The sequence below is a fragment of the Alosa alosa genome, chromosome 12 (genome assembly GCF_017589495.1).
Source record: "Alosa alosa isolate M-15738 ecotype Scorff River chromosome 12, AALO_Geno_1.1, whole genome shotgun sequence".
In the NCBI taxonomy this organism is placed as follows: domain Eukaryota; kingdom Metazoa; phylum Chordata; class Actinopteri; order Clupeiformes; family Clupeidae; genus Alosa; species Alosa alosa.
In genome coordinates this window covers 22,163,451-22,188,658 of record NC_063200.1, presented here as the reverse complement: position 1 = coordinate 22,188,658, position 25,208 = coordinate 22,163,451, and the positions used below count along the sequence as shown (strand labels likewise).

The 25,208-nt window shown below is 41.2% G+C and overlaps 1 long non-coding RNA gene across 1 annotated transcript in view; it reads left to right on the top strand.

Moving 5' to 3' along the window:
• Nucleotides 1-12,046, top strand: part of LOC125304298 — a 50,649-nt gene extending 38,603 nt beyond the window's left edge. Inside the window, exons 3-4 of the long non-coding RNA XR_007195218.1 lie at nt 11,641-11,718; nt 11,981-12,046. This is a non-coding gene — a long non-coding RNA (uncharacterized LOC125304298). The remainder of the gene's footprint in view (nt 1-11,640; nt 11,719-11,980) is intronic.
• Nucleotides 12,047-25,208: the final 13,162 nt, after the last annotated feature.

Genomic DNA, 25,208 nt, shown 5'->3' with positions numbered 1-25,208 from the left:
GAAACTGATGGTTAAAGTTCTCAAGAAAATGTTTAAGAGTTTAGTGTGTGTGTGTGTGTGTGTGGGGAGTAACCTACACGTTACTCATCTTGCACTGGATCATCTTCCTGAATCTCAATATTCTTATCACAAGTGTGGGGAAATTACTAAGTCAGCACCAAGAGGCTACAGAGGCTACATTCAGGTCCACATTTCTTACTCTATCTCTTCACCAGATCTTCAGTATTCTCCTGAGGCAGGTGTTAGTGACTGTTTGCAGCCTGTTTACTGTTCGTTTAGTTGTTCTCCATGTTGGTCCATAAAACAACACCTGCTTCATGTTGGAGTTGTAAATGCGTTGTTTGTTGTTGATTGAGATGTTTTTTGCACTCCAAATCTTTCTGAGTGTTCACAACACTTTCCTTGTATGTGAAGGTCTTCACCTCCTCAAGGGCCTTGTTGTGGATGCACATGGGGTTGCTGGATTTGGAGTGGATCTTCATGATCTGTGTCTTTGCTGTGTTGGGCGTCAGTCCAAGTTTCGATGCAGCTTGTGAGCCTGTGTGTCTTTTCTTGCATTTGTTTGTGTGTGTGTGAAAGGTGAACTATGTCGTCTGTAAAATCAAAGTCGTCCTGCTGGTCCCATAATGTCCACTGGATCCCCCCCGCCTGTCAGTTGTTTCCTTCATGATCCAGTCAATTGCCAGGAGGAAAAGGAATGGAGAAAGTAGACATCCCTGTTTAATGCCTGTTCTGACATTGAAGCTCCGGGAGAGTTGGCCTGCATGGGTGACTTTGCATGATGTTTTTTCATATGAGTTCTTGATTATGTTTATGATCTTAGTGACCATAGTGATGTCCTGTCTAATGCTTTCCCAAAGTCGATGAAGTTGATGTATAGGAACACGTTCCATTCAATAGATTGTTCGATGATGAACGTATATTGCCTAACAATACTAGTTTTCATACATGACATTACCTACGATTACACTCCGTAAGATAAATATCACAACTGGTGCTGCGCAGCGCCGATAGCGTATGACTTGGTGGACTGAACACTGTTTTTCCCGGTGTTTTTTTATGCATTCTAGCTACTGTCAGTGACGCGAGAGAACTTAAGTTATTAGGAAAGTGCGGTGTAAGTTTAGGCTACATTAATTTGTGCGTAGTGCCAGTGTCATTCATTTATTTTACATGTCTTACAACATATATAGGCCTACATGCATTCACAGTCAAGTGAAATCAGATATAGGCCTAAGCATACAAAGATGCTTAAAATGCTCACGTTAAGCCGATGGTAGCACACTGAATGCAAATGCGCGATTTGATGCAGGCAAACGTATTGACTGTTACTAACGAAGGTTTTATAGCAATATTATAAATGTGGCGACAGAATAGCCTAGAACTTGGGTAAGCCTTGCGTTTAGTAGCCTAATTGCGGTGATAGCCAAAACTAATGTGAATCACGGACTATCCTACAACCAAAGAAAGTAAAGGTGATTAGTAGGCCTACCTGTGTTAGCCAAATAAAGGACGGGACTGCACCCTTCACAAACCGTAAAAAATAAAGTTTATTAGTTTTACAGTTGACTACAGTTGACAGTTCACCATCAGTCCACACAAACAATTCTGGTTTCCTTGCACTAGCCATTTAAATTAAGTAGCCTATTCTGTCTGTTTGTAAAGCGCAAGTTTTGGTCAATTTCTGTAAAGAAACAGTGCCACCTATTGGCCTCGGGTATGAAGTAATGTGTTGAGATGGATCCGTTTGGACGCAAATATTCTTGATACGGTTCCAGGGAAGACGGAGGGAAAAAAGATCGGTTTGGTACGTGTGGACTAGGCCTTAGTCTTTGGTTGGGTGATTTTTCTTCTTCTCACAGATTGCCAAGACTAATAGATCACTTGACTGCCTGTTGTGATAGAGCTGTGTTGAAGGCTCCATTGTTTTGGACTCCTGTAATGGCACTGTGAGGGTTATGCCACCTGTTGTCCTCTTTCACAACATGTTCTAGACTGGGACATTCATTAATCTGGTGTGATATGTCAGCCATACCGAACTTGACCTTGAGTGTTTCTATTTATGTGAGGGAGCCTCACAAGTTGTGTGCGAGAGAGGACAGAATTTAAAGGAACGTGCCAACTTTTTTGGTAGATTAGCTTATGTGCTGTCCATCCCATAGTCAGATAAGAGGATACATACTCTACTCTTCTCTTGGCAGGCAATAACCCAGTCTGACACATGTCGGTGTGTTCCTTTAAGACAAAGGTACAATACAAACATTAACGTAATTGTAGGAAAGAGTTGTATAAGCGTTGACCCCATAGATATCATGGTGTTAAATGTACAAAATGTAATTAAAGCATAAGAATATCTTATGTAACATTGTCAAGGTGCACTAAGCAATGCCACACATCTTTTAGGCTAAAACCTTTATGTCATATGGTGGCGCATTGCATTCACATCACAAAAAAATAATCAGGTTATCTCATAATTATGAGATAATTTTCTCGTAATTATGAGATAGTATTACGAGAAAATGATCTCGTAATTATGAGATAAGGATAGGACCCATGCTAAGGATCTAAACAGCCTTTCAATAAAAGCAAGCACATATTTCCTACTGATTTCCTGCTTTGAATGACTTTCGTACTTTGAGAGATTAACATGTCTTTAAGTGGCATGAAAAATAAGCCTGTCAAATCGCCAACAACCCCAAAGCAAAGAGTATAGAAGCTTCGATAGGCTACTCTTTGCCCAAAGGCAATACAATGTTGCACGTTGACAGTCCTAACCAGTAGGTGTACTACGCATAGGGCTACCTCCATCCACGTTGTCACACGCAGGCCTATTGTTTATTTTGTGCAGCTAGGCTTCTTGTTCAAGTGGCATTGATGAGTTAAACAGTCACATTTTTCCTACACCTATTATATTGAGAGAAAATAGTCAGTTGTAAACAAAGAACTCTTCTTATGTAACCCTTTCGTAAATGGACTGAAGTTGGCTCTAAATATCTACTTTTATTGATTATGCTAACCGTTAGTCCAAGCAGGGAAACAGTTTCTCAGTTTCCCATAAGCTAACACATTAGTTTCTATTCTGTAACTTGAAATGCTAGTCTACATGATTGCTCTTAAACAAAACATCGAAGGAAATAACTGAGACTCTGTTGGTCAGTGAATCCTAAGTAAAGATTTGAAAGGAACTTTAGCTTCAGACTGCTCTTGGGAAGCTGTTGTCTATCTTCTCTAATAGCTAGACCATGCCATTGCCACACACAAGTGGGGGCAGAATTGAAAATGTGTCATAAATCATAATTAGGCTATCTCGTAATTACGAGATAATTATCTCATAATTATGTCATAATTATGAGATACTATTTCATAATTATGAGATGATTATCTCATAATTATGAGATACTATCTCGTAATTATGAGATAATTATCTCATAATTATGAGATAACCTGATATTTTTTTTTTTTTTTTGTGATGTGAATGCAATGTGCCACTGTAATGTCACTTACTGCAAACATCACCTAACCAACCACTAGCTGTCTCTGTCCTGAATACACTGTAAAAAAAAAAAAAAGCAATCTCTATGGACAGCCCAGGCTCCATAAATGGCAACAAAAACAACCTGGGCAAACCTAGTGCATAAAAACATAACAAACTGTTCCAGCAAATCACAGACGAGATGCGCGTTTAGAAGAGTTTCAATTGCACGGGAGCAGCACGAGAGAGAGGGGGAGGAAGTAACGAGCTAGCTCTCTTTGTTTGAAAGTCAATAGAAGTGACGTTACCCAGCATTGCTGGGTAACGTCAGAGCAGAGCACCTTTAAATAAAGCTGTTTTTTATCTTTGTGCCTGATGTCCTGAGGCATGACCAAACTGGAGCACAATCTGCAGTTACAGCAAAAAATCCACATGGTAATATGTGGATATAAGGAAAAGGCAGAACATTTTGAAAATGTCAACAATAACAGATAATGACTTTGTTATCAATAATATTTTGATAGCAATAATATATATGTGTTTGATTCATTCCATTTCATTGTTGTAATGCACCACAAGTTCTTCTATTTTCTCATTTGTAGAACACTTTGAATTACTGATGTGTGAATTACCAATGCATGAACTGAGGTATATAAATAAACCTTTTTGAAATAATTGATTACCGAAGAGTATTTGAATGGTCTATTGTTTAAAAAATGTAGGCTACATATTCATTTGGCTATGGCTGGTTTTATGAGACATGCTAATGTGGAGTAAAGAAAGGGCTTCACAGTTTTCCCCAATCACAGGTGGAGATGGTTGCTGGTATCAGAAACATCCTCTGGGACCTTTTGTCCTGTGTCATTCAGAGCAACTCAACCAACATCCCCAAATCCCCTCTCCAGATTAGCCAAGGGGTTCGGCCCAACTGTGAAAAGATCATCCTCCATTGACACCTGTTCCCTACCCGCAGTCACCTCCCTTAAGCTACACTTAAGCAAGCTGTGCTGTCTGGGCTGCAAGGATAATGCAGGACGACCGTAGTGTTTCGCTCTGCAATACAATGTAGTATAACCTAGAAAAACGGCTTCAAATTCATTTTAATGCCGCAATGACTTGAGGATGTTGAGGTGACTGGTGTGTCTGACATTGCCAGTGTGTGCCCTGGTATTGCACTGTAACATTGTTATAACGGATAGGAGCATGACCCTTTTTGTCAGTTTTAGGCGAATTGGGTACCCCCTTAGCACTGAATTGGGTACCCAGTACTCTGAAAATTGACAAAAAGGGTTATTTGAAAAAAAAAATTTAGCTGATGCTTTTATCCGAAGCGATTTACAAGTAAGGATGAATATTCAAACTACATTGCAAAAGGAGACCACAGTGTAACAATAGATACTACCTTGCAAACACCACAAGACACAAAATGTCCTCATAATAAATACTTTCTGAGTGGCGAGATGTGAATTCCTATAAGCAGCAGTAAAGAGGTTCAGACTAAAACTAGTGAAGTAAAAGGCACACAAACGCTTTCCAACCCCCACTCAACAGCTCTGATGCTACTGAAAATGCTTGCTAACATGCTAACTGGTGTCTTATGGCAATGTACTGTGCTTTTCATATGATGTATGTTTGTGTTGGGTTCTGGTCTGGGAAACAAAACCAAATAGTACATATAATGGATGGCTATTGGTCACAACAAGTGTGTTTATCTGTCCTTCACATGACCATATGACATCAAAATGAATTTGAGGATGATGCCAAAACTAGAAGCCTATGAAAATGTGCCTCTAAAAGTGCCAAATTAGTGCATGGTGTTGCTTGAACGTATCTGCTTTGAGTAATGGAATGAGAAACAAATACTAGTCAAGGATAAGGCAGACATGTACTCTCACATCACTCTACAGTCCCTAGCGGCAGTGTGTATCTTTATCTAGATTTGCCATGCCTTTGGGGGACTAAAGGGGAAAATTAATTTGTCCCAGCAATTCAGAAAAAAAAGAGAACAGCTCACAACTCTTAGTAATGACCTTTAAACGTCACCCGCATACAGTACAAACAGACATCCATTAATGCTGCCCTCCAGTTTTTTGAGTGCTTGGCCTTCATTTGAATGAAAGCCCCATGCTGAAGACCGAAGACCAGCATCTAGATGATGAGGCCTCTCTGCCCATACGTTCCCATTAACACCAACTAGCTGACATCGCTTCTGCATTAACCTGGCTTTTCTGTGCCATTTTTTTCAGTGCCAAGGCCTAATTGACCTCATTGGATGAGCAGATTACCTCGGGTTTTCACCCTTGACAGCCTCCATTTGATGATGCTTCATTAAAGCCATGCACTTTCGAAAGCCTCTTTCTCTCTCTCTTTCTCTCTGGGGCTGCAGCATCCCAATCCTAGCCTGACGAAACGCTTCCCACATCTGTGGCCCCCACGTGTCCCGCCATCCCGCTCCTGAGAACGTTGGAGCGAGAGCGAGCCCTCCGACAGTCCAAGCGAGGAAAATCTGCATGTATTAGTGTTATACAACTCAGCACTTAACCCCACTTATCAAATCAAGTGCATTACCATCTAATCAGTGCCTTCAGTCGTTAGCACATCACCTCTCTCTCTCTTTCTTTCTCTCTGTCTGTCTCTCTCTCTCTACTTCTCTCTCTACTTCTCTTCCCACAGTCCAGTCCTGCTGGATGGGACAGGCAGTCATGCTCGACTCCAGTCAAGCTACCACCGGATGTGACAGGCATTCATGGGAGATGCTGTAACAAACGTCTGGCTGTCATTGTTTTTAAATATACAATACATCTAAAAGTATTCAAAGATGACACATCTGGTGCTTTCCAAATGTTGCAATGTCAATTCAGCAGTGCATTCAGCCTTTATTTGAGAACAGATATGCACAATACATCGCCCATAATAAAAAACAGTCTGAGGACTCTTATCTGATATCCTTGGTTTGCTTTATGATTGTGAGACTATGTGCTGAACATGCCAGAGAGATCAGGAGCTTTCCTTTATGCAACTTAGCAGAGATATTGTGACTTTCAATCCCTCCTCGCCCGGCGTGCTAAGTATAGCAAACCACCGACAGAATGAAATCAGCCAGACAGCCTCTCAAGGCAGTGCGATAACTGCCACAATTGAGCTAATGAATGCCAGCGTGTTTGCACAGGTAGAGTTGTGTGTGACAGCTGTTTCACAAACTGTTTCTATGCTCACTTTCGTCTGACTGTCAGGAGTCTTGGCGTGTGAAGACGCTTTCCCTCAAACGAGACATGCCCACTTTTCTTTCTCCCCCCATTTGCTGCAGAATGAAACGGCCAACGGTCTCTTTGCACTTTTTGCGTTCTCTGTGCAGTTCACCAGTAATTTCCAAATTCGTGAACTGTTTTTTTCCCCTTCTCTCTCTTCTGCACATGGGATTAACTATTCCCTTCCATTTGTAGCATTTAAGTTCATGTTTGGGCTCATTTCAGATTTAAATCTCGTTTGGAGCAGACTATCATTTGCATGAATGTCAAAGTTCCCTGTCGCGGTTTCATTTGAGAGAAACATTTTCAAATCCACGGAAATCTAACATTAAGAAGGGGTAAAATATTGCATGTGCGGATTAGGACGTTACAAGAGATTGTGTGCATAACTCTTTGGCGCCGGTGCCACAAATTTTATGGAAGTGGTCTAAATCCAGGATCTCCGTCCCTCTCTCTTCTCTCTCTTTCCAGCTCTCTTTCTCTCTCCCTCTCTCTCGCTTTCTCACTCTCACTCTTTCCCTCTCTTTGTGTGCTTTAGCTGGGGTAAAACAAATCCAGGACAGCAACCTCAATCGGCCGTAATCCATTTTCAGTGGTACCAGGAGATTTCCAACCCTGTGAGCCGGGCTTGCAGTGGATTGCCAGGGTTCACTCTGGCCAGATGACATACAGAGGGCTCTTATGCAAGCCATACCAGCTGTGCTCGGTACTGGGCTGCTGTGTTGCTCTGCCGTGCTGCAAAGATCGTCTTTACATAAGAGGCCTTGGGATGGTCGTTTTTTTTTTCTTGTATGTATTTCTCAGAGACAAGTGCACATCTTAAAGGAAGGGAAAACAGTTTCAAATTTATGGAGGGCGACACACACTCTGCGGTTAAATGTTGCAGAAGTAGCTTCAGCAGACGGATGTTTCGCAATCCGTCTTTTAATGGCTGATATGTGTGATAGCACTGCATGTCCCTGTTCCTGTTGACATTGCCAGTAGCTTGACCTGTAATAGCCTCTGGGTAGTTGTTTTGAATCGAGGCCAAACATGTTCCAAAATATGAACATATTGTAATGATTTGGCTAACTGGCATTTTATACTGACGGAGGTTTTTAATAGTTCTGGCTATTGGAAATAGCACACTAACCTGTAAGACCTGTATGTCTCTCTCTCTCTCTGTGTGTGTGTGTGCGTTTGTGTGTGAGGGAATACTAATAAATGTACTGTAGTTCTCACTCAAACATTAATGGCGTGTGCCAGTGATAAAAACGTATTTACTGTGGGCAATTGTCATGTTTAGTAACTGGAACAATGAAGTGTACACCAGACCAACTGTTCATAGGCTTCAGTCTTTCTGTAGTGCACATTACCATATTAATGCCTTGTGGAATTGAGACCGTCTTATGTCAGTCTGTGTGTTGTTTTGATCTGTCAGAGAGAGTACAAATTAGCATTTCATCAATAATTATTATGCACATATGTCAGGCTTTCAAGAACCCTTCAATGCATTTCAGACGTATGTTGGGTTTTGTCTTGAGAAAAAGGCTTTGGCTAAGTTGGTCAAGTCTGTGTGGCCAATGCACCAATGTTGTGCTATGCTGATACAAAGGTTATGTACTTCACTATGGTAACCATGGCAAGTACACATGTGAATACGCATGGTAAATATTGTCAGCGGTTGTTTTTCAAAAACAGTTGCCGGTATATGCTCTTTCTCTCTTAACTGTTGGTAGATGTGACATTTCTCTCATTCAGACCGCACTGTTTCTTTCACGTCATGAGGCCGTGATTTGTTGAATGTACGCATGGGCTGCCAACACTATGTAGTTACCATTCATGCTGTCATCTGATGCCATGTTTTTGCAAGCCATCTGTGTAACGAGAGACTGAGTAATCAACTGTTTCCACAGCACAGGGCCATGTTTGTTATGAAATGGACTTTGCTATGCTTGCAATAAATAAATACGTTTATTAAAAATAAAAGATATTTATATATATATATATATATATATATATATATATATATATATATATATATATATATATATATATATATATATATATATACACAGTATAGACTTATATTGTTTCATTTCTGCTGCCAAAATAATGCCACAATCTGTATTTGTCGAAGTGATAGAGGGTGTAATAATAAGAGTGGTGAATACAGAGCGTGTGAAATCCTTTAATTCACTAAAGCATGGGAAATACCATGAGTTGGCAAAGGCCACTGGCAGGTGTTGTGCTAATGCTGTGACGTGAGTTGACCCTGATGACATTTTTGGGTGTCGGTGACCAGGCGCTGACCTCTGCGGCCGGGGACCCGCTGATCTGCGTTAAAGCCCTGAGCCTAAATCCTGCTCAGACTGGGAGCACTAATGCCCACTGGTGCGGGCCCTACACGACACACTCCCGTCACTTCTCCCAGGACTCGGACGCTTTTTTAGCCCCAGCATCTGAGAAGGGATTTGTGCTTTGAGCCTATCCCTTCTTGCTCTAGTCTCTCTCTCTCTCTCTCTCTCTCTCTCTCTCTCCTCCATCTCCCTCTTCTCTGCCCCCTCTCATCCTCCAGCCTCTCTCCATCATCTCATCTCTCTTCATCTTTCTGAGTCAACTCTTCTCTCCTCCTCCACACAGACACACACACACACACACACACACACACATGCACTGAGTCAACTCTTCTCTCTGCTCAAAGCCAACCCCTACACACACACACACACACACACACACACACACACACACACACACACACACACACACACACACACACACACACAGTGATCTTCTCTTTCTTATAGGTGCATAAATCAACACAGCTGCAATGTGAAGTGCAATCCGAAAAGATCTATGTGTTGATTAATTCATTCACTGCAGCTTTCTTGCCAGGAGTTCCAGAGATCAGTCCTTTGTGCCTGCCCTGATTCTTTTATTCCTGTTATGCAAACACAATTATGTTGGTATGTGTGTGTGTTTGTATTAGGGTTAGTGTGTGTGTGTGTGTGTAAGACAGAAAGAGAGAGGGACACAGAGAGAGAGAGAGAGAGAGTTATTTGGTACCTTTTTCATATTGTCCATTATTTTCCTCAAACCCATTCACGCCCACATAACTGTTTGCAGTAAGCACAGCGATGTGGACCACATTCCGGAAGGACTTGAAGTGTTAATTAATCCATTCAGTGCAGCATTGTACAGCTGAGCTTGCTTCTCACTTCACTTCCCACCCTTTTTTTACCCCTCCTCCTCGCGGGTGCACAAAAAACAAAGGCACATTACCCTTTCATCCAGCTCGCGGCATACAGACCGAAAAAACTATACCCATGTAATCAGTGTAAGCTACCTACTACCCAGTTTACTTACAAGACGATTTATACAGACAGTATCTTCACGAAGTTTAGCGTTTGCAGTCATCTTGAATTTAGTCACGATAAATTCGAAAACAACGAAAAAATGAACAGGTATGATAAGGGGATCAGATTACAAAAATAATTCAGTGGAAAATGCATGGATTCCAGTTTCTTCCAGTAGCAGCAACTGGAATCCATACATTTCCACTGAATTATTTTTGGAATCTGATCCCTTATCATACCTGTTCATTCATACTGCCGCCGAATTTATCGTGACTAAATTCAAGATGGCTGCAAACGCCAAACTCTGTGAAGATACTGTCTGTATAAATCGTCTTGTAAGTAAACTACCAGTGCTTTTTCAAAGTTCTCAATGTCTCGTTTTAAAATGTCAGGGCCCTCGAAGTCTACCAATGAAGTGTGGAGATACATTGAGCCCTCGTAAATGGGTGTAAAACAGTGATTTATTTGCATGGCTAGCCCGATGCCGAAGCACCACTATTGAAAAGCTGTTGGTAGCATCGGGCTAACTAGCCCAGATTTTGGAGTGCAGGGGACAAGCCGAGATGGGCTATGAGACATACGTTCACACTCGGTATCATGTTTCAATACACTTTAGGTCAATATCACACCGGAATTCTCCTTTAAGTCCTGCTACTATTATGTCTAATAATATGTATTATAGTTGCTGGTGCCATTTTTGTTTTTTTCTTTTTGGTCATAGACAGCAATCAAAGAGAGGCAGTTAGTGTGAGTGACAACAAGCTGCTAATTACGCCTAGCTTAAGGGATGTCCTTTGATCGAGTCCCTTTTTGAAACGTGGAGCTTCTTTTGCTCTTTTAGTGGTTACTTTGGAACTTTCTTGACAGAACTCTCCTAAAGAAATAGAACCGTTCCCTTAAAAATACTCCTCTCCTCTCCTCATCCACCACTACCCCAATAACCTCCCTCCCTCCTTGATTTACAAAAGGGTATTTTGTGAGGGAATAGCTGCATGTCACTGTTGGCTATGCCAATATTTCTCAGGCCAAGTTCTTGTACCACAGTTTCATTGCATTTCCCCCCTCTTCCCAGGAAAGGAGAGAGTCACTGGCGGGTCATCGCTCGGGTTCCAGCGCTAAAATAAACAGCCTTTTATTATTGTTATGCTTGGGCCTGGACACAGAATCTCAGAGAGGGGCTCGGAACAGCTGCCAGGGAGCCGGGGGCCTTGAAGAAAGACTTCAAATCTTTTCGTCTCGCCCACTTCTTTGTCAGCGGGGGCCGGGCGTGGCTCCCGCTATTAATGCTGAACTTTCTGCCTCTTTAGGAGAGGAATATAAAAATGAATCAAAAGTAGAGTCACGTGGCTCTAGGCTATAATGATGTCTTGGATGTCTTTGTGTGCACGTGGTTATACATTCAAAATGTTTTTGGAGAAGTTCCTCTTTAGATAGCTGTCTAAATTATGCAGTTTGTTTTGTTTTTTGTTTGTGGTTTGTTTTTCCCTGAGGGCTGGAATGCATGGGGGTGATGTTGGGTAAGGTTCAGTCCACAGAACAGTTGACAGCTTTCCTCTGTGAGTGACTGTTCTTGTTTTTTTTCCAGATCCACTCTGCTGACCTTGGCATTGACTTATCACAGGTGTTGAAACAGGAATTCTGTTTTTTTTCTTCTTCTGGAAATGTGAGCATTGAGAAAAGCTTGGCCTTCAAAGTTCCCTTTTCAGCTATGCTAACCAACAAAAATATATCTAATGTCATGTACAGTAATGTAGTGTATAAACATTTACTATGAGATGTTGCTTTATGTCGTATGCCACATATATGCCATACTGTCAGACGTCTAAATCATCTCCATTTAAACCGTCAGTGTGGTTTGTGACCATGCATGCTGCCTGACCCTAGTGGTCACCAATGCTATTTGATTCTCTCATCCTGCTTTTCAGTGTGGTCTCCTAAAGGGGAAGCCGTGAAGTCTGCACATTACACCGTGATCAAGTGATATGATCAAGCCTGCGCCACATATCTGGCTGTGGCTTCCAGCCGCATAGTAATAAAGGTCGGCGCTGAAATGAAGCCATAGCACCCTCACTGATCGCCCTGTCCCCAGCATGAAATTTGAGCTGCACACACACAGCCACTTTGATCACTTTATAAACATGGTGACAAGCCTCGACACTACTGTGTTGTGTTGACTAAACCATGTGCTATACACTTAGTAAACAAATTACCAGACATTTCCTTGTGCCAAAGAAAAATATGACATGACGCCCCTGGCAAGTATTCTGAGAATCCACACCAAAAATATAATCACTGAACCCTAAGTGTTGGTAAACACTGGCATAACATAGGAAAAAATACAGATTGGCTAAATCCAAGAATGTAGTTTTGGGGGAATTCCACATAGACTGTTTTACTTGGGCCACATTGAGACAGTTCAATGTAGTTATACACACCAGTTGGAGCACATAGTTGGGTAAGGACACACCCTACCTCTTTTGGATCTCAAATCCAAATATAAAAGTCAAGATAAAGCCATATATCTTATTGATGGAAATTTCCCCTCCAGAACATCATGATCTTAAAATGGTGCTGCATTGACCTATTTGTTCGGTTAAAGGTTGTATCAGCAATAGCGGGGATACGTCACTTCTGTTGATGTTCAAACAAAACTGAGAGCCAGCTCGCTACTCCATCCACCTCCCTCCCATGCAATTAAAACTCTCCTAAACGTGCATCTCGTCAGTTATTGGTTGAAACTAGAGATGCACCGATATGGAATTTTAGGGCCGATAACGATAACCGATATTTATTGGTTTGTTGTGGCCGATACCGATACAATAACCGATAATATTACTCTGGAAAAAAAATTGTGAAAGGTGATTTGGGGAAAGCATTTAATAAGCATAAACACTTTGTTTTGCTTTTGAGGGGTTGCCAACCCTTGTTGCTAGCAATTGTTTTTGTGAACAGATCTCGGAGCCTAGGCTGCCTACAGAGAAGCGTTTTTTTGACGGCCTGCCTATGGGGCAGGCAGCTAGCGTATCGTTAGGAAAGATTATATAAATGTGATCATTTATGTTTGGGACTTTTTTAGGCCTGAAATCGCTGATACAACCTTTAGGGCGATTCCATTGTTTTTAATTTTTTTTTTTATTAAACATTGACAGATTTAAGGTGATTCCATTTTTAGCTTGATTGTCCCGTGTCAGGAAGAAGAGTCAGGGGCCTCATTTATAAAGCGTTCTTACGCACAGGGGCGCCTGCAGGAATTAATGCTATGGTACGCACACCCATCAAACAAAAAAAAAAAAAAACGTTCACGCTTGGACAGGATTTTTTGGAGGTTATTGTACAGTATTGGGAATATAGGATAGTATTGGACAATACAGTTTTGAATGTTAAAAGTGAATAAACTCTTTTGTGGATAAACTCTAATAAGAGGTGGGTAGGCCTAAACTATATTTCAGAAATTTCAGAGGTGGATAAACTGCGTTTACTCACGTTTAGCCTCCACTACATCCTAATTTGCGCTCATAGGCCTATTCCCAGCTTCGTAACAGAAAGGTAATATTTGAATGTAAGCTATACAATGTAGGCTATAGATATTCTATATCATATATAGCCTACACAACCAAGGGACGGAAGTTATCTTCTGAAAGCAAGGCATCTTCATATTTAGTGTTGCGTCCGAGTTAAGCGTGAAGAGGCTTATAAGCGCACCTGTTTGTTTTTGACTGGCAGTGCCCAAGATCAGATGACAGTACGTGAGTTGAATAATGTAGGCTAAAATATAAAGGTAGGCCTAAAGCAAACAATAAAGGACAATGTTTAAGCCATTGGACATTATTGAAAGAAAACGATAGCAAAGATACGAAAGCAGAATGGATGAATAATGACCCGTTAACTAGGCTACTTTTTTCAGCAAAACATAGCCCATCCTAAAAGAAACGCGTTAAGCCTACATGACATATCACGCTTAATTTAGTCCTCTGTTTTGTAGACTAAATCAGCATATTACCCTGGGTCATATTGGAAACGTACAGTAGCCTACTGTACCATAACGTACAGGATTATGCTGTAGGCCTAGGTCTTTCCTTCATAAGGTAGGCCTACCCATTTTTTTCTTCTACAAAGTAGGCCTAAACATAGGCTACTAAATGTTGATTTTTCACATTACTGCAAGCAAAAGGAATGAAAGCAAGCAGAGGACAATGGATGCATACCATCTCTTTCCAGAAAGCTTTGCTGGAAAAAAACATAATTAAGTGTGCTTGCAAGCACACTTATTGTTCTTCTTAAGTTTTATTAAGTGTGCTTGCAAAGCAGCACACTTATTGTTCTTCTTAAGTTTTCTTATTCCTGTAAGCCCGATTTTTGGCCAGCTTCTGCTCCAAGACCTTTTGAGATATCGCCACCGGTCCAACTCTGGAATGTCCGGCCGGAACCGGTGTAGTGTGGAAATTGAAAATGATGTCACTGACCCTTGTCATTCTTCCGCCATATAGGATTGAATAGAAAGCGAAACTAAAGTTTCACAGGTCACAAATTTGGTCCGAACTTCACGAAACTTGACGTACATGATCCTTGGACCAAGCCTCACAAAAGTTACAGAAAGGATTTTTGATTTTCAGAAGCGTTTGCCCGTCACAGCCAAACGAAATCAGCGGCGAAGCTCCGAAACAGGAAGTCGTCCATATCTCAGGAACACTGTCACATATCGATACCAAATTTTGTATATGAACTCGGGACTCCAATGTGAGGGTGCATAAGCTAAAAAAAAAAAGAAATATTCCAAAAGTTTCCAGCATTTGGCAAACCACCCACCCATATTTGGTAACTATCACCTTCCACATTTGCAGTTGTACTGGTACATCTATCACAGTGCCTTCCAAGTATGCACAATGTCTCTGGGCAGCCACAATGTCTCCAGGCAACCTTGCCCAATCATGAAATCCTTGCTCAGCCATGGGATAGTATGGACTTATGAACTGAAATGATAAGGAGAACATTAGCTATTTATTGCTGACGTAGTACAGTTATTTTCACATTGAAATTATATTTTTCATTATTGTTAAATATCATGATGGGAGAATATTATTAAAAATGTTACAAGTATGCAAATGCATATGTTTACAGGCATTTAGGTTTTACTGTGTTGTTTTGTTGTAAAGACATGCAAGGCATTCTGGGCCATGTAATGAACAGTGGTCGGCAGCACTCCATACGTATTAATATGAATAGGTGTTTCTGTAAACCTAGGGACAATAAACAGCTATCTCTGTTACAAAAACGAGCTGGTAATCGCTCATTGAAGAGGGAACGAAAGTTGGAGTTGACGAAAGAATAAGCCGGAAATGTCACGTTAATGTTAAACAGCCTACTTCTGAACGCTAGGTGGCAACGTTGTATTACATTTCACTAAATACGTGTGAGCCTCACAAGTAAGGAAGGTGCAAATATTATGTAATTTATCATGGGAAATTATTGGAAATGTTATTTCTTGTTTATTCTAATTGCAAACCACACACATCCATTCGTAATCACACGTACACTTTTAATACCTTGAAAAGACTCTCATTTCGTTTATTTGATGTTGCCTAGCAAAGCAGCCTTCAGAGCAAAGATTCTAGAACAGAGCTTCAGAGAGACACATTTTGAGTTTGTGGCCAAGTACCTAAAATATCAGTTTCCATGTGTATGTGCTGGATGGTGTGCTTCCTTTATGAAAGTGTTTTATAGAGTTACAGACATAATGAGTCATGTTGTAGTGGTCAACATAAATGTGCCCCTTCTGTTATTAGAATGCTAAGGGGAGAAGCATACTAAGCAGAGATTTAGTATCATTAATTTCTTGTGTGGCTAGCTAGGAGGAGATGTATGTTGCTAATTGGGATTTATGTTGTTTAGCGTAATGCCATGGTCATTTGATATGAGATGCTTGCACTCGTAACTTCGTCACTTGTAACTTTAGGACTGCTATTTAGCACTTTAGCCCTAAAAGTAGCATCTAAGTCTGTGACAGCTTAAAAGTCAAGTCAAGTCAAATTTATTTATATAGCACATTTCAAAGCAATAGCATTGCACCAAAGTGCTTTACATAAAAGAATAATAATAATAAAAAATAAAAATAATAATAATAATAAAAATAATAATAACAGTAATACATATACATAGGCCTACATATAAACATATACAAAAAGGGAGAGGTGAGGGAGTCAGGGAGTGTTAAAAGCTAGGGAGAAGAGGTAGGTCTTTAGGTTGGATTTAAAACTACTAATAGTGGGGCAAGATTTCACAACATCAGGAAGGCTATTCCAAAGCTGGGGAGCATAGACAGAGAAAGCTCTGTCACCTTTGGATTTAAGAGAGGCAGAAGGAACACAAAGAAGGCACTGGGAAGTTGATTGAATATGTCTAGGAGGACAGTAAGGAATTAAAAGATCACATAAATACTGAGGTGCTAAACCATGTAAAGTTTTGAAAACAAACAGAAGAATTTTGAAATTAATTCTTTGTTCCACAGGAAGCCAGTGCAGTTTAGCCAACACAGGTGAAATGTGGTCACTTTTCTTAGATCCAGTCAGTAGGCTAATCTGGCTGCAGCATTTTGGACCAGCTGGAGTCTGTTTAGAGTAGATTTAGTTACACCTACATACAGTGATAATATGTAGGTATATCAGATAGTAGTATGTATAATCAAGCCTAGAGGAAATAAAAGAAGAAAAAAAGAAGTGGCCAGGACTCCTAACTCCTAACGCGATGTTTTGAAATGCGTCTACTATTGTGTACAGGAGCTTCCAATCGCGAGGGAACTTGCATTGTAGGCATAACTAAGGGATGCAATAACACCACCAACAGCCTACTCATTGTCAACATGTACATTAAATGTAACGTTTCATGTGAATCAAATTAAAATGTTTTATTTGCAAACGTAGGCATAGGCATATGGTGACAGATTAATTTAATAATGCTGCTGTGAATCACGGTAATCGCGAAGGAAGTGGCCACTTCTTAATGGGACACACTGTATGGAAGTGGGCTAAGTAAAATAGAGATGTTTCAAATAAGATAAGGTTAATCAGAATTCTACGATATGCCCGCTTGACAACGGCAGAGATAGAACTGGCCTTTGGCCATAGCAACCATCCATTTAGAACGATTGGCCTTCATAGCAACCAAAGATCTGAGCTGTGTTGCAATGTGAGGCAAAGTATATAAAGGTGATGAAATATACAGAGACAGGTCAAGAAATATATATACAGTTGATTTACAGACGGTGGTTTAGAGTAATATGAAGTATTCCTTTATTCTGAGATACATCTGAGATAGGCTACATCAATAGGCTCTCAAAACAACCCCAGGCTCACAAAACAATCCGAAACAGACATAAGGTCTTTATATAGCAAATCCATATAGATTATTTGTCAAATAAACCAGTAAAACATAATTTGTGGGATGGAATATAGAACATTCACACTCATAGCTCATATTTTTTTAAATAAATCAGTGAAAAAGTATCCTGACAAACAAGCAGCGTTTTAATGCCTTGGTCATATTTCATAATTTCAATTCCTCTGTAGGTTACCTGATAGCCCAGTTTGAGAGGCGCAAAGACCAGCGACATTATTTATTTTGCAGCCAATCACTGCTGTCATTTTATTTTATTGATTTGATCTCAGTCATAGAAGCTAAATTCGAAGGCAGGCCAAAGGTCAAATCCAACGAACCGCATTCAACCCGCAAGCCAATAGTTGAATAGCCCTCTCCTAGAGCTTTTGAGATATTGCCACTGCTCCAACACTGAAAGGCACTGTTACAATGCCTGGATCAAGCCAGGTTCAGCATAGCGTATGCCACTGTCTGCTCACGTTGGTGACCGGACCAGGGCAAGCACACTTTCGCAGTTCCCGCCGGAAATGCAGTCTAGTTAGCTAAGCTATTCGAACTGACGCATATACAGTAGGCTAGTTAACATCAGATGGCATAGGCCAGGTCTATACAATGTTTTCAATATATAATTTTACATAGGCTACAGCTTTTAGGCCATTGATTTCATTAAAACATATGCTAATGATATTGATGAGGGGGTGTTTACAAGGCGGAGACCTAAAACCATCTGGCTGCGCACAAGTTGACGCTCATTTGTGATTTATAATGGGCAATATCTGGAAGGGTGGCGACGACGACGTTTTGTGCATACGTTCATGTTCTCTGAATCACACGTACGATCATTTCAGAAATGATCTAAGATCAAATAAAGGATGGTTTCTACGCAACACTTTTATAAATGAGGCCCCAGATGTCTTCTTGTGAAAGTGGAGCTCAGGCACCCATGCCATTGCCCACTTATACCAGTGGTGAAATTATGGCCATCCTGTGATGGCATTCACTGCCCAAGTAGGTCTTATCTAATATCATATGATATCATTAAACATAGGATTTAAAAATGCTTTCAACAACGTTTTTATATGGCTCTGTGGGAGGCCTGTGTATTAACCAGCTTTTTGTGTGTCCAGGTAAAATATTTGTATGTCTGCAAAGCTTGTCATGTCCACATTACTGTAAGGCCAAAAGATGAAGGTGAACAAACTTGAGGAATAAAAATTAAGCTTTATGTCTGATATGAAAAAAAAGTATTTCTAAAGTTATATACAGTCTCATTAGAGACCATCACTCATCAGGAGACAAACAAGGTTATGAGACACTTCAACCTTTCATCTCTTGACACCCATTATGGACCTTTAGGGATGGCCTGAAACTGTACAAATCTCAGAAGTGGTGGTAGCCTATCGCCAACCAGCAGAGTTGGAATACACCTCTACAAGCAAAACCCCATAATTCAGCAAAGTAATTATACCTGCTGTTAAGTGATCTCTGGGTAATTTAATGTACTGCAAATCAACCTCAAGAGAGGAATAATTTGACTGGTTCTTGGAAGAGGACATAGACAGGAACAGAAATCCAGAATCCAGAACTAATGGGTAATACTGGAATGGGCTTCTGTCCAAGGGTTTGAGACAAGACAAGACAAGCTATGTCCACACACTGTGTGAGGCTATATGTTTCTGTTCAACATTACGCAACTCTTTGACCTATCAGTTCCACAGGTCCATCAGGCAAAATCAGTCCTTTTCTTCAGGGTACTCGGCCTAGCCCAAGTGCTGTGAGGGGACAGATTGGCGTTCTGATCACCGTGCGAGACAAAAATCACAGCACTGCATGTAATCCGGCTAATCTTCAGCGCTCCATCAGCATTCTCCAGTAAGCAGGGGAAGAAGAAAAAAGATACAAGTGCGGGCCTGTTCCAAGGCCTCAAGGCCATTCTTTTGCTTTGGCTAGACGGTTGGCGAACGGTTGATTGATTAAACCAATAATTCTGCAACAGCGGTGCTGAGCAATGTTGTGACTGATCGTTTCCACAAACAAAAGCGGGCTTATCTCTGTAGCTGTGAAATGACAAAATGAAGCGAGGGAGAGAAAGGGCGGGAAGGGGGGGGGGGCTGAGAGAAGGATACAGACCTCTCTCCAGAACGCAAAAGTAAACATGGAGTTAACGGATCGTCCGAGAACGGGAGCCAATGAATGGGCCTCCTCCACCACCACCTCCATCACTGCTGCTGCCTGAGCTCTTCTGCAAGCGTCTGGAATGTTTTCCTGTCGTCAGCACTCTTCACCTCTCTCTCTCTCTCACTCACTTTCTCTCTTTCAAATACACCAGCACACTGTTGCTGTCTCCATTTCCTTCTTTGTGTCCTTTATTACTTCTTCATTCCAATACACATATGCACCTACATTTGCATTTATGAGTACTATCTTTGCAAATCAAAATAAACAAGTACCAAAAGAGAGAGAGAGAGAAGAAGGGAGTATGGAGGAAAGTGAGGCAGAGAAACAGAGAGGGTGGGGAAGGGAAGTGAGAAAGAGAGAGAAGCAGAGGGGGGGAGAGAGAGAGCATATGGGCCAACTTAATACTTCTGTGCTAGAAAAGTAGCATCATTCCAATTCCAATGTTGCTTTTATTGCTATTTCCGCACGTAATAAGTTGCACACATTTGCATGGCTCTGGCAACACATCTCATTTTCGTGAGAACCTGCAGTCTTTTAAAGCTGAGCTCCATGGCCATTAATTGCAACATGAGGATATAGCGACCGGGTCCTTGGCTTATGCCCAAGTCACAAAATGTACTCAAACTAATTCCAGCTAAAGTTGATGCAGGGCAAGTTGAGGATATCTGCCTCTCAGATATAAGTGGAACTGTCATAAGAGACAGACGTAGCAGCACTGCTCTCAGTCAGTGACCTCCTTTTTAATGGCCTTTCTCCGCACACTGGGGGAAATATTTACTAACACGTAAGGAGAAGGGATTTTTACCAAAGGGAACTATTTCAGGGTCAGATAGCAAGAAAAAAAATTAAAACTGCAGGGATATTTTATTCTCTCTCTATCTCTTTCTTTCTTTCTTTCACAGTTGTCTATAACAGAAGAAAACTTATTAGGTCTACAGTTAATTCTCATTCATGCGTAAGAGTTTTTATAGAACATTAGCTGTCCAAAACACAAAGAATTTATGAATTTGAAATCCAACCAAGTGCTGGTGTTTCGCTCCACAGATTTCTTAGTGCTTAATGCAACACTAATGGCGCAATGTCATACACAGCTGATCTTGTGACAAGTATTGATCATCCCCAAACTTTAATGGATAACTCAAAGGCTGGAGTCTCCACGTTTTCTTTCTTTCTGTCTTCCTTTCTTTCTTTCTCTTGACTGCATGATGCATAGCATCAGTGGAGCTGGGTCTAGGGCACGTCATCCCATTCTTTGATTTATCGCTTCGCACTTCCATATTTTTCATTTGGTTCCCAGTAGATTGGTTGCCCTTGTTTTATTAACCTGGCCAATGTATTATTCATACCTGCTTGCATGTAATATCAAAATTATGATGGACAGCAAGGGGAAAGGTATGTCTGGGTGATGGGCAAGGTGAACTTGGGAGATAGACAAGGGAGACAGGGCTGATGAGTCTGGCCCTCGGTCACAGAGACAGACAGACTGAGAATAGGCTTAAGGCTATGGTGGGGGGAAGGGGCATGCATAGGAACAGTGTCGTTTTAATTTAAAGCCCTCCTCAGCTGTGCATGGATGAATGTTATTGATAGGAGGAGTAAAGAGAAGCTTTAATTAACTCCTGACATGAGGTTGCCAGGGCTACGAGGCACATAAGATGCTTTGAGTTCACATTTGTCTTTGTTCGGAGAAACGATGGACCAGGTTTGTCAAAGACAGGAACCTTTTGGTTTCAGGAGAGGATGAAAAAAGGCTGACTATCTGTCACCGACACTAATATTGGCTTTGTGGGATCGTTCAGTTTAAACATACGCTCAGGCTATTCCCTTGAAGTGGCTGTTGGTATAAATGTATGAACTCAGGATCTAAATTCTGTTAGGCCCGTTGTATAAATAATTTGGTGAGAGGCTCTGAAAATACAGAAAAAGAGAAGTAATAATAAAAAAGCCCCCTCCTCCTTCCAAAAAAAGTCAGAAATAGATTACACAAGTTTGTGCAAGCAAGCAACCTATGTACAGCAACCTTTGTGATTGTGCAAAGAAAGAGAAAAAAGTAGAAACCCAAACATGGTTTTTCAAGGCTGTGGGAAAAGTTTCCTCGCGCCATCGTCCCCCCCCCGTCCCTCTTCCCCGCCCTCACTTGCCTGCTGCCCCCAAGGCTTCAGGCCGAAGGCAAGAGGCTGTTACTGTTATTGTGCCTCCCTCCCTTTCTCCTCAATGCCGAGAGCTGCTTAGTTCTGCTTAGCTAGGGCTGCTTAGTCTGCCCTTCTTTTAACAGTGGGTGGAGAAGAGTGGTGGTGGGGCTAAAGCTGGGCAGGGGGTGGAGTTCGGATGGATGGGTGTGAGGGCAAGAACACAAAAAAAGAGAGGGAGCAAGGAGAAGGGACAGGGATACTGTCCTTTCTTCCCCTGAGCACTGTTCTTTTTTAATACCCCCCCCCCTCCCATTCCCAACCACACCCATCCCCCTGCCCTCACCACGCCCTGATGCACCGGGTTGCTGTCAGGACGATTTAAATTTGGGTAGGATCAAGGGGCTCTGCAAGGGGCCGCTCACGTGCGGCTTGCTCATTGATGTCTAATTTAGCGAAGTAGGTCAGGGGAGCAGCGGTGCCGTTGCAGACTGTCTCCTTTGTGCTTGGCCTCCTGGTCCTCCGCTCTGACCCCCGCCTGTGCCTAGCCCACGCCTGCGCCTCACCACGCAGTACAAGGGGTCCTCCGCTGCCAATGCCAACGCCAGGGCATCTACATGCGGCCTCAATACACGACTCAAATTGTGCACTGCCCCCCCTACTCCCACCCCTCTCTATCCCACTTTTGCCTCTGTTTTTTTTTTTTTGCTTAGTAATACCAGGGAGTGCCAGGCATGATCGCATCTGCACTATCACGACCGGACTGTAATTAGATGGAAGCTGCTGATGTGGGCGAGGATAAGCACAGGTAGCAGTAATCAGCGTGCTCCTTTTGTCACGACAGGCAACCAACACACAATGGCCCCTGTACATGCCGCCCACTGCTAAGCTCAAGCAAGGTGAATGCAGTTTGGGGTATTTATAATCAAGAGGCAAATAAATACAGGACATTATGAGTAAAACAGCAGTGAAGAGTTTTTCTCTAAAACGAGGTGACTAAATAAAAAGCCTATACATTTGCCTTGCTAAGCGCTGATAAAAAGCTAGCTAGCATGCTAACTGATGTGTTTTGGTGAAATATAGAAACCTTGTGCCTTTGTGACTAGGAGTTCCCATTCTTATATTCTGGGTTGTTTGATTGGTGTATTTGTGACTAGTACCATTTGTCCTTCTTCACATGATCATATAAGTATATCATCCAAATAAATTTGAGGATGATGAAAAAAAACTAGTTGCCTAAAAAAAAACATGCATCAAAAGGCAGTAAATCTTCCACACAGTCAACCTTCATGAGGTCATATTTTATTGTGATCCAAAGTAGGGTTTTATGTAGTGTGAGAGGCAACCTCATAAAGGGACTTTGTATACATTAAGGATAGCTTATGAAGAGCCGTGTAATAAGGATAGCTAATGGACATTCTGTATTCTCTGATTACAAATGCCCAGATTTCAAGTATGTGGTTTAGCGACAAACCTAGGTAACTCAGGGTAAGTGGTAAACCTCCTACAACAAGAGCCCTATAGCATTGTTTTGTTAGGAGAATGAAGCCATATAGCTCTTTTATTAGAAGGTTTACCCCTTACTCAGAGTTAACTTTCCCAGGTTTGTCACTAAACCACATACTTGGAATACCCCCCCTGGAAGTACACATGATGTGTACTTCACACGCTCACAGTGAGAGCATTTCTTTTCCTATCCTTACAATGTGCCTTCAGTATTATGTGGTTTTCAAGATATAAAAATGGTGTCATGAGAAGCTACAAATTCATATCTCATTTTCACTTTTCAAATCCTCTTTTTTTTTCAATAAAGTATCATGAAATAGTAATGAAGTCCAAATTAACAAAGTAATTAAGAAATTTAACTATTTTTAGTCAAGTTTATTGCGGTGAGCTAACAGTTTGCCAAAACTGTTACTGCTGTCTTGTACAACCGTCTTCTACTACTGTATGTATTGATGGAGTAATTTAGTATAGAGCTCCTTATCTTTACAACAGCTACACTCCTGTGGCCTTGAGTGCAAAAGCCTTTATTGTGCAATCTAGAACATATTGATGCAATAAATATGGAGGTCCTCGGAGACATGTTAGCTGCTTCCTCCCTGATCTTGCCCAGCAAACTGTATTAACATCCATTGAAGCGGAGTGAAGGGGAATATATTTCTAGCATTCTTTTCCCCTTTATTTGATGTTGCAAGAAGCACTGGGGATTGAAGTAGATGTTCATGAATTGCTTAGTTTGAAACATACTCAATAATGATTTTTAGAAAAGATCTTGTTGCCTAATCATGTCAGGGCATATGAAGAGTGTTCTGTTTACAATCTGTAAATTACACAAATAACAAAACATAGAAGTGTGTGTGTGTATACACACACACACACATACACAAAGCTGTTCTTTGTGGTGCAATTTATCTGAGAACAAAGGCAGAGGGAATGCTTTGTTTCTATTGAATCCTTGTTCAGCTGTTTCATGTGATGTCCAAGAGGACGTCTACACACACCGCTGCTTTCACTGTACACCACACCAGAGTAATGAATAAATAGATTACTAGGGAAAGGACATACATTTTATATGAAGAGCTTTGTCAGCGTGATGGATTTTTTTTACATAAAAAGCCACTAAATCCATTGGTGCTATGTACTGTTATACACAAAGACATTAAATCCCATCTTGTATCATGCTCTGTGTATTAACATTTGGATTTGAATATGTACTAATCTCCCAGTCGCACACTGACCACGCCAAAGGGGCCTGCTCAATAAGCTGTTCTGATCTCACAACCATTCATTTCTGTTCAATCTTTTTTTTTTTTCTAGAGCACAGACCAAGTCATTCTTTGTCTCCCAACTGGCTAAAGAGGTTGAGTCATGGCTAACCATCTGTAGCAAAAATGTTGCATTGACTGAAGATTTTATAGCATGATAAGGTGTAGGAGTGCCCCCTGTAGGCCAGAGAGGGCATAACAAGTCAATGCTGTGGTATTGACACATGCTGCGTTGTTTTAATGGAGAGAACCTTTTGGAGCATTAAGTCATTTTAAAGAATACATTTGAATTGTAAAAAAATTGTGGCTCAACTGTTATTTTTAGCTTTGGATAAAGTGTCTGCTACATGAATAAATGTAAAGGTAAAATAGAAACTTCATATTATACCACATCACATTAGGTGTTCTTTGAGACAAAAGGGGATTACAACGCTAAGTAGTTGACCGATTATGGACGATTTCTCCTAGGCCTAGTTGCATGTGTGTGTTGTCCAAGAGTGTAACTATGGAGAGTCCATGCTGTGGGCAGAGCTGGAACATAGTGTGGTCTCATTGAGGAACAGATACTGTCCCGTTCTTGCAAAAACAAAACCCATATTCAGGGATGCCATGCAGTGGCCTTTGTTTCACATTTCCTCTATTTGTATGTGAAATAAAATCTGAGTGGAAGTTTAAAGGCATTTACCCTTTTGGTTTGGCCTTGTTTG